The 9,900-nt window shown below is 45.4% G+C and overlaps 1 long non-coding RNA gene across 1 annotated transcript; it reads left to right on the top strand.

The window, feature by feature from the left end:
- The first annotated feature begins 1,898 nt into the window (after window positions 1-1,898).
- On the top strand, window positions 1,899-8,864 carry LOC137672872 (uncharacterized). Its single transcript, XR_011049663.1, has 3 exons — window positions 1,899-1,967; window positions 6,936-7,095; window positions 8,759-8,864. It is a non-coding gene; the product is annotated as an uncharacterized lncRNA (long non-coding RNA).
- The last annotated feature ends 1,036 nt before the right edge of the window (window positions 8,865-9,900 follow it).

Raw genomic sequence — 9,900 nt, 5'->3', positions numbered from 1 at the left:
TTGAAAAGGCAACCAGAAAAAAAAACCCAAAACACCAGTGCAAACTAGTCACGAGCCCTGATAATGTCACTTTTTTCCTGAAATGGGGCATAAACAAAGCAGACGGCAGCTCTGGAGTGTAATGAATTCTCATGGTGATACAAACCGCTTAATTTGCTTATCTGCAGGCAATTTAGCTACTCCTGAGGATGAAAACCCTTTTAAGTTTACTTCCCCTCACACAGTTTAGGTGGAGAAGGAAGAGCCTGGGCCAGTCTGGTTGGCAAAGGGCTGTGCTCAGCAGCCTGGGTTCTTGGCGTGGCGGGTGAGCCATGAAGCCCTTGGCCAGAGCACTGCCTGGGCACGGCTCTGTTTTCCCCTAGGAATTCAGCAGGAATCTGTCTTGATGTTGGCTTTCTGCTCAGGAGAAAAGTTCATCTTTTCATTTCAGAGCCTCCAAGGATCCTGAAATTCTTCAACTGGCAGAAACATGACCTGGAAGACAATGGACAGAGTTGGGTTTGCTGTATATTCAGATAAATTAGTAGGATTTCAGATATATAAGCTGATATGTTTCCTTTTATAAGCATAATTCTTAATATCAGATGAGTTTTTCAGGGTTAAATGTTTGGGATCTAGAAAAAAATGCCCCTGCTGATGGAGTCCTGTCAGTCTGACAGCCAGGCTCACCTCCCGCGGCAGTCCCTCATCCCAGACGCTCTAAGGATGCTGCCCTAAAACCCTCCTGTCCCCAAAAAAAGGGCATTTCCAAGAAAAGGGAGAGTATTCAGTTTTCACCTTCTCAGCCTCGTCATGTAGGACATAAGATCGTTCACACGGAGGCTGAGCCGCTGCCCACCGGGCTCCGCTCTCTGCAGTGCATTTTGGAAGACAGAAGATATTAATTGTAACAACAGAACTTTTACAGACATGCTGAAGTGTTTGCAAGATCGCTTTAAAAATATACAAAGGAAGCGTTTTCAGAGACAACACATACTAAGTGGGCATTATTAATGATGAAGTAGTAGCAGTGAGAGATGATACTGAGAATTGCAGTTTTGGGGAAATTTCTAAAAAATCAGGTTTTCCAGATGAAAGCCCGCTTTTATTCTGCCACTCTGCTGGGTGCTTGGTAGCAGTTGAAAGTTGGGAACTAGATGCTTCCATTCCTCTCCAAAACACTACATATTTTGGTAGTAAAAGATCGTCTCCCAGTTCTCCTCACCATCTCCCAGTTTGGTTTTTTTTTTCCCCCCTACGATTAAGGCTTTTAGATGAAAAAGGAACATTTTGAGGAATTCAGAGAGTTATCACAAAAGATTGAAGAATCGATTATGGACTATATCCGTAACCCTCATTACAACTAGCTGAAAGGAGGGTGTAGCGAGGTGGGGGTTGGTCTGTTCTCCCAGGTAACAAGTGATAGGACAAGAGGAAACTGCCTCAAGTTGTGCCAGGGCAGGTTTAGATTGGAGATCAGGGAAAATGTCTTCATGAAAGGGTTGTCAAGCAGTGGAACAGGCTGCCCAGGGCAGTGGCGGAGTCCCCATCCCTGGAGGGATTTAAAAGCCGTGTAGATGTGGTGCTGAGGGACATGGGTTAGTGGTGGGCTTGGCAGTGCTGGGTTAACAGTTGGACTTGATGATCTTAAAGGTCCTTTCCAACCAAAATGATTCCATGGTTCTATGTCTTTGTGAGATAAATACCAGCTGTATGTTGCACATGGGAGCAGGCAGTAAAGCGCATGGCCCCGTAGGATACCCTCGGTGGTAGAGGGCTGTGTTAGGAGTTGCCTGGCCATGCTTGGTTTGTACTGGCCACCTTTCTTGAGTGATCGTAATGATCTCTTCCATTTCTTTGATTGCAGCTCTCAGGAGATCTTGTACAATGCAGCTGACCTCAGCAGATGTACCCAAGAGAGCAAAATTCAGCTGTTTGTATCTGCTGTGTGATGTTCTGGAGTCCCCTGGATGAGAGGTGCTACAGAGGTATGGAAAAATGTGATTTCTTTTTAAGTGCATGGGAGGGGGAGGAGGTCTGTGCATGGCTATGTCAGCCTGGGGAGTACAAAGTGGGTTCCCATCTGGTCAGTTTTTAGGATTTCTCCTGTTTCAAATCTGCATAAATGGCCCACTCAAGGAGGCCCAACTATTAAAAACAGCTGACAACGAAAAAGGGGGAGGTGAACGCCAAGCAAGCAGCAAGTAAACTATGTAACTGAGCTGACAGATGGCAAATTAATGTTGTCAAATAGAAAGAAGTACATAAAGCTAAGGAGCACTATGACCAGATTGCTTTCTTGCACATGAAGTCTTTAATCATATGGATATCCTTGCTATTTTTACTCTAATGAGGTTGGGAAAGAAAAATAAGACTGAGGCATCAAATTAAGGATGAATTTGCTTTGAATCCACAAGAAATTGAAGCCCTTGCAGAAACAAGGAGAATTATTTGCCAGGCAAAATTAGTGTCACAGATGAACTTGTTTGTGCTTCTGAATTTTGACATGTTTATTTTATTGGCAATATTGCTGTAGCGAAAGAGCATAATAGCCAATGTAGGTAAGCAGTTAAAGAAAGTCAAGTGAAAACTGATGTTCATGGAGCTTTTCGCCCTTAGGCAAAGGCAAAAAAAACCCCAACCCACCAAAACCCTTCCATCTACTCATTGGTAAAAGGAAAAAAGAAAAAACGTTTCTGTTTTAAGATACAACTTGATGAAATGCCAATGGGCCAAGTACACGAACATAAAATAACTATTTGCCTATCATGAGTTTTATACTGAGAATATGAATTTGCTTTGTTCCGTGTATATCTTTAATGGTAAGTGTGAGGATGTCTTTTAATCAAGAGGTTAATGTGGGCTCTGACAACTATTAAGGTATTCACACCTCTGATTAAAGGGAGAATTGGCCTGTATCTGAGCAAGGAGCTCGGTAAACAAATACATCAATCATGGGAAAATATCCCCCAGTATGTGTGTGGTCAGAGAAAGCCAGCCAAGGCAGTTAAAAGGAAGCAATTTTCCACAGTGCTTGGAGGTAGGTAATATAAAATAATCCATAATTAAGTTTAATCGTGGCTTATCAGACCTTTCTAGGACTGTGAGCATTGTGGTTAATGTTTAACATATTACGTTTGCTATAAGCTTTCTCTGATGCCATTTCATTGATACTATGAGCCCATTTTATTTGGAAGTGGCAGATGTGACAGCTCTGTCTGGAGGCCAGATTCGTAGCTGATGCGACTCAGGATGGCTGCAGCAAGCTCTGATATTATGTGGTCTGGATCCTCTGCTAATAATAAATGAGTTTGCTCGATGGAGCCAGTGGAGCAATCCAATTTACATGGCAGAGCCTGGCCCAGCTATTGCGCTGTTCCTCTATAATGGCCAGCTCCAAGTCCCTAAGACTTTCTGTTGACTTCAGCTAGAAGCTGCTTCAAGCCCCTTGTAAGGACAGTGGTTCTTTTACTAGAAGGGGAAAGTAGTGCCTCCTACTTGTAAAGCAGCATGTACCCTTCTCTTCTGGCTTGCGTCAAGCAAGGAACAGCCTCTTAGGGGTTGGACCTGGATGAGAGATGGGCTTTTCAGCTCCAGAGTCCAGAAGGTGAAACAGCCGGTGGTGGCCAAGGCTGTTTGCTCTAACTAAAGAAGTCTGCTGTCCCCCAGCCCGTGCAGCCTGTGGTTTTACAAAATGGATTTGCATTAGCAGGGTGTAAAGACATCTCGTTGCTGCACATGGCCTTTCCATCACTATATTTAAGTCTTATGGGAAGTGGGCAATCTGTTATTTAAGGCTATCCTGTAGTAGGCAAGTTGTCCTTTCATGAAACCAATGCCAGGTAAATACAGAAGCAAGAGAGGAAAATGGTGTTGAGCCTCCGTGGTTTCAAACGGACCCAAGTGGTCACCAGCTAAACCAGGGGACGGCATTCAAGGCCAGTGGGTGACTCCAGAAGCAGGGGTTCAGCTCTAGGCGTGAGGTGCCATCAATGAGATACCTGGCGAGAGGAGACAACAGTGATGGTGAGAAGAGGAGCTTGTCGCTGGGCACCAGCACCAGTGTTAGCAGCTTTGCACACCTCATTAAGTACAGTGTCAAAGATTTTTTTCCTAAAGGGAACAATTTACCGAACTTTCAAAGACTAACAGATACTTTTTGCAGCAGCAATAAGTCATAAAGCAAACCTTAACCTATTCATCCCTTTGAACAGCATATTTTAGCAGAAACATTAAAAAATTGGGAGGCTGATGTGGGAGGATCTGGTAAACCATCCTACCCCCATCACTACAATCGATACTAATGGTGGGAGAAAGTTGGTTTCACTTTTGCACCCGTAGTGTGTAACATCTCAACCAAGAACACTGGGATCTCAAAGGCTTTTAGTAAATCAGTTCCTTCAAGAATGATATATTAAGATCACGCCACGCAGGATTAATAGATCTGTATATATAAATATATACAGTCCAGTGAGCCATGCTAATGGGCTAAATGCTAAAATCTCAGTCTGATGCTAACCAGGATTGTTTGAGGGGCCTGTGACCACTGGGACTTCTTAGGAACGTGGCTTCATTTTCCCCAAAATGTCAAACTTCTTGTGTACCTCTTAAAGAGGATATTTTAATATGAGTAATCCCAGGGTTAGGCATGCTTTTCAGAACTGCTGCTATATATTATAAGTATATAATGTTTACTTCAGTATAATGCTGCAGATCTTTTTTCTTAGTGTCTCAGCATTTAACTAAAGCTGAACAAAGTTTTGCAGGCAGAGATTTTTGTTTCGCATTTCAGAAAGAAATCCAGTTGGGAGCTAAGTGGGAATTCCTCATTAATCTAAACATGCCATTTTAATACTGTCAAAATAAATGCTATTATGTACCGAGATGACTTTTACATAACAGTTTATAATCTTTAAAAACACCATCCTGGGAAAAAAAAAGGTAAAGTTCACTGAAATACAAAATATCTGATCTTAATTTTGATGAGAAAGGTGGAGAAAATATTGTGAGAAGGGGACACAGTTTGAAACATGGCTGTCTGCTTTGGCAGTTCTTTGATGGACTGCAAACTGGGCTCTTCACAGAGCTCCCCTTTTTAACTAGCTGAGAGAGTATCTGTTGACTGCTTTTCAAACCTACCCTCATGGCTTTATGTTCAAGTGCTGTTTCCCAGCTTTTTGTCCCGGCCATCATATTTTCCAGGTCCCTTTGAATTCAGACACATCTGGACTTAGGCAAGCCTGCTTCATTTACTTGCACTCCGGACTTGCTGAGCCACGCCAGGGGTTTTGTGAGCGTGTGCGTGATTTGCAGGCTTCGAGTCTGCGAGCACCAAGAGTGCTCAGCATCCCCCCAAGGCTTGTGACTCCCCACGGCACTTGGTGATCGACTCCTGATCCTCTGTCACTGGATTTCCATGAAAAAGTCCTCCCCCCAGCCTGCGAGCAGAGGCAGGCATGGTGAGAGAGGGGAGGGCAGGAGCGAGAGCCAGACGCCCCAGGTCAGGCAAGCTATCTCGTTAGGTGCTGAATTAATGCAAGCGCTTTGTTTTAAGCATGTCCTAGTGCAGCTATCTCATTTTAGGCACGGGCTTAAGTAGTTTTGTGAATCAAGGCTTTAGACTTCTCAGGATAGGACTGTTCTCCCTGCAATGCCGGGGTCTGGCACCGTGGGAAATTGGTTTGTGTTCGGGCTTCAAAGGTTGAGCATGATCCAAGGAACAAGCAGTTTGCAAGCAGTAGAAAAATCAGCGTAGTCCGTCAGCTGTCCCCAAGGTGTCTCGGTTTGTAGGTACGAAGGGCCATAGGTAATCCTGTTTATCCCAAATGACGAGGCCTGGCGAAGGGCTCAGAGGGAGGTGGCAGCCATCCTGCTTGCACTTGACCCCGGCACGGGATGGACTTGTGCCCACCTGGCTTGAGCCTCCCTGCTAGTCCATGGCTTTGGGCTCAGCTCTTCCAGAGCTGCGCATATAAAACCAACAGCTAATAAATAAAGTGTTTGCTGTTTCTTTGGCAAAAGGAAGAAAAGCTACAAAGAAAACACCTACAATAGATTTTTTTTTTTCAACATGGTTGGATGGGAGCTGAAGGTCTATCACAAAGACGCTTCTTTGGCTTTGATTTGACACTAGATTTCAGTCGGTCCAATGGAATTTTAATGCTGTGGCCAAATATAACATCAAATAATGAAAAACTTCAATGGTAAACATTAACACAAACAGGCATCGTGTATATTAAACATCTTTTAGAATGCAACAGGCCAAATCTGCAAATTGGGAACAGGTCCCTGAGCTGGCACACTATAAAAGCAGGCTTCAGTTTGCCATCTCCAGGACCTGTCGATGGAATACAGTGTATATCTGAGTTAGACTCCATTGCGTGTTTAGATTAAACTCTGTGTAGCATTGATTCAGCTATTTATTTTGGCTACAAGGAGCCAGTGTTCAAACATGGGTGCCTTAATGGGATGTCCGTAGCCCAAACCTGCACTAAGGGGACTAAGTGCTGATTTTATAAGTCTGGCTACTGAGGTCAGCAGCTGAGGCCAAGCCTTGCAAGGCCAGTGTTGAAATCGGGGCCAAATTTTTCAAAACTTGGGACCCGCAGTGTGTGCTTGGGGTTTTTTGAACATGCAAAATCCCCTTGCAGCTCGCCCAGGGTGCAGGTGTGAGGGCTGGCAGCCGGACCACGAGCAGCGAGGCCCCTCAGGGCTCCCAGCGTGTTTTCTGCCCCAGGACAGGCTCAGCCCTCAGCGGCTGCCCCTGCAAGGGGTCCCGCCTGCTCTGCCTGCGCTTGTCTGATATGACCACCCTTGATGTATAGGCTAGAAACCGGCCAGGTCACCACCTTGTTTAAAATTTGCCACACCAAAGTAGACCCCCAAACTGGCACATCTCAAGTTTTGCCCAGCCGAAGTGCATTAATTCCTTTCTCTTTGCCTGCCTGGGCTTTCAGGGATTGCTGACGTGCATTAAAGTTGCGGTGCTTCGTGGCTAAAAAGTGTCAGACGAGGGTTCGACTGTCCTGTTCTGGGACACTGCGTGGGTTTTGGTGACCGGGAGTCCGATGCTGGAGCAATGTCGTGGATTGAGGAGTGGTGCTTCTGCTCTTCCCAGTAAGTAAATAATAAATAATGTCATAAATATGCCCTGTGAATGAGTCTCTGCCATTAAAGTGCTTTCTTAGCTATAGAACCAATGCGTGCATGAGCCCCCCATAGCATGCAAAGGCACATACGTGTCGCCTGAGCATTACAGCCTTCTGTAGGCAACTGGGCTACATCCCAAAGGCCAGCTTCCAGCGGGGCTGTTTTCCCCACTTTGATTTCTAATTACTGATCACATGGGAGGACGGAGAGGAAAGGCCCGAGTTTTTTTTTTTGTTCCTCGTTTAATAATTTGATTTGTATTCTGATCTTCAAATCCCAATAGCACCATGTGAAGTAGAGAAACTCAGCAGGGGAGGGGGGAGGAGGGATAGAGGAGGGAGCCAGAGCTTTCTATTTCCATATGGTGAGCCTCTCCTCCTCGCGATCACAGCTTGTCATCTGTCTTCTTTTAAACTTCAGATCCCCTGTAAAAATCTTCCCAGCAAAGAATGGGCCATAAATGTGACACAAAGACAGTCCAAGGGAAGAGATTACCATGGGGTAATCGTGAAGCATGATTTCATTAGAAGATTTCTTTACATGCGGGCATGGATGCAAGAATAACCCGAGCCACGGGAACCGTCTATTTCTGAAGTGGGGCACAGTGGCTGGAGTGTTATTAATATTCTGGGAGATAAACCTGTATATTCCCCTTCATTTACTTGGCAGGCAAAGACAAATTTAGATTGCATTTCTTGTAATCTAAATTGTGGTCAGATTAAATGGCCACTTTGATTTACCTGATTTTAAAATGGATAATCAACATGGCACAGCAGAGCTACGAGCCCCGCTGCATCACCCTGCCAGGGACTGCTCAGCGTTAATATCCCAGCAGCAGAAGGAAGGAAATTGCTCTAGTTTAGAGACTTTCTGTAAAGTAACAATAGTGTAATCTCCTGATGTACAACCATGGGAGAACAACCACACGTTGCACCTGGTTTTTCTATGACCCGAATGCTGGTCCCGTGCAACACTTCTGAACGTCTTTTTTATTGAGTTACTTCATATGAAATGCATTTAAAAAATTAAAGTGAATAGTTTATAATCTAGTTCAGTGTAGCACAAGCATCTCTGCAGTTCATTTTCATGCACGCCCCATGCAGCGGGTCATTTGCTGGGGGTGCTTGGGGAGGATGGGGGGGACAGCGTTCACTACAGCTCGTTTGTCATGAAAACTCTGGACATCATCAAAACAGAAGGATTGCTGCAGAAAGGCCTCGTTTGCCCTGTGTGGCTAGGACGGGCCTGCTCTTGCAGAAATGGTTTGCGTTGATGGGGGGGCAGTAGTGCCATGGGCCAGGGGAGTTGCGGGGCGGCAAGGGGATGCATGGCCGGAGACCATCCTGGGCAGCGAGCAAGGCTACCAGGGACCTTAGCAGCCATGCCACAAGTGCTGCCTGGGCATCTCAGGCATGGGGATGGTCTGCCCAATTCCATGTCTGTAAGGAGGTAGATAAGTCAGTTGAAATGCATATGGGAGCTCCAGGCTTGGGTCAAGGCCTATTTCTGATTTTAGCTACACGATCGACTGCTGGAGGGCCCTGTGTACTGACACAGCCAAAACGTGACTTTGTGCCCCACAGAAGACTCCGGACCAGAGCCATCACTGCTTTCTCTCCTTGTCCCATAGATGTGTTGCAGAGAAGACCCAGAAGACGGAAGCAAAAGGTGCAGCAGAGAACTGCTGTGGTGCAGCCACAGCAGCCGGCTCACAGCTCAACGAGGACTCGGCTGGAGGTGGCTCAGCCCATCCAGGTAAGGTGGTGTGGATACAAAAGCTCCTGTTGGGAGCTGCAGCCATGCAGCCCTCCACCTACCACTGCTTCTGCCCTCCCAGCCCTCCCCAGGACAACACAGCCCTTTGCATTTAGCAGGTGCCTTTTTTTCCTCCCTCCCCATCTGCGCAGGCTCAAAGACGTCAGGTCACCCCTCTGCAGTACCTGCCTGGGCAAACCCAGGTCTTCGCCCTCTTAGAAGCTACATTGGACCTACAGAAACTTATTGCAGGGAACAAAGTGACCGGCTGGACCAGCCCCGACGGGCCGCTGCGGCTTGGTCTGTGCCAGGGTTTCCTGATGTTACTGCTCTGTTCCGATGAAACATTATACAGAAAGATATAGGCAAAGCATTATGCTCACAGCCTTTGCCAACAAGTTATGTTTTAATGTAATTTAACTGTAATCTCAGAGTGTTTTTGTTAGCTATAATTAGTAAAATATGTCTGTTTGCTGTGTTCCTTGAAGACGTCTGAACTCCTGCCAGTTCCCTATAGTTTTCCTGACATGCAGTGTAACAAGCAGACCACCAAAATGTATTTACCAATAACTGTTTATTTACATTCCATGAAATCTAATAACATTTGCTGCCTTCATTCGGGATAAATGCTGGCCAAAGTGTAAAGCATAAAAAAATAAACACTGCCTTAATTTCTAACCCAGTCCACAGAATATTTTATTTTTGCTCAATTTGCCCTGCCTGTTAGCATTTTGGCATTCTGCTGCTTGGAAGTTGAAAAGAAAAAAAAAGTTGAAAAAGTTCTGTAATGTGTCTTCCTGTTCAGTCCAAAACCTTGCAGGGATTTCCTGGCCATTTTATTTTTCATTTCAGAAGTCTGCACGAGGCTGGTATTTCATTTCTTTGTTTTTAGCTCTCGCAAGCGTTTGAAACCGTATTGCAGAGAAAATGTCCAGGGCACTAAACAGCAGCAGTGGTTGGTGTTGCACCAGTGCCAGTGTAAAGCACTTCTTATTCTCCCAGAGTCGTTGGCTTTGC

This window comes from Nyctibius grandis, chromosome 22, assembly GCF_013368605.1.
Source record: "Nyctibius grandis isolate bNycGra1 chromosome 22, bNycGra1.pri, whole genome shotgun sequence".
Classification (NCBI taxonomy): domain Eukaryota; kingdom Metazoa; phylum Chordata; class Aves; order Nyctibiiformes; family Nyctibiidae; genus Nyctibius; species Nyctibius grandis.
This window is presented reverse-complemented; position numbering and strand designations above follow the sequence as displayed.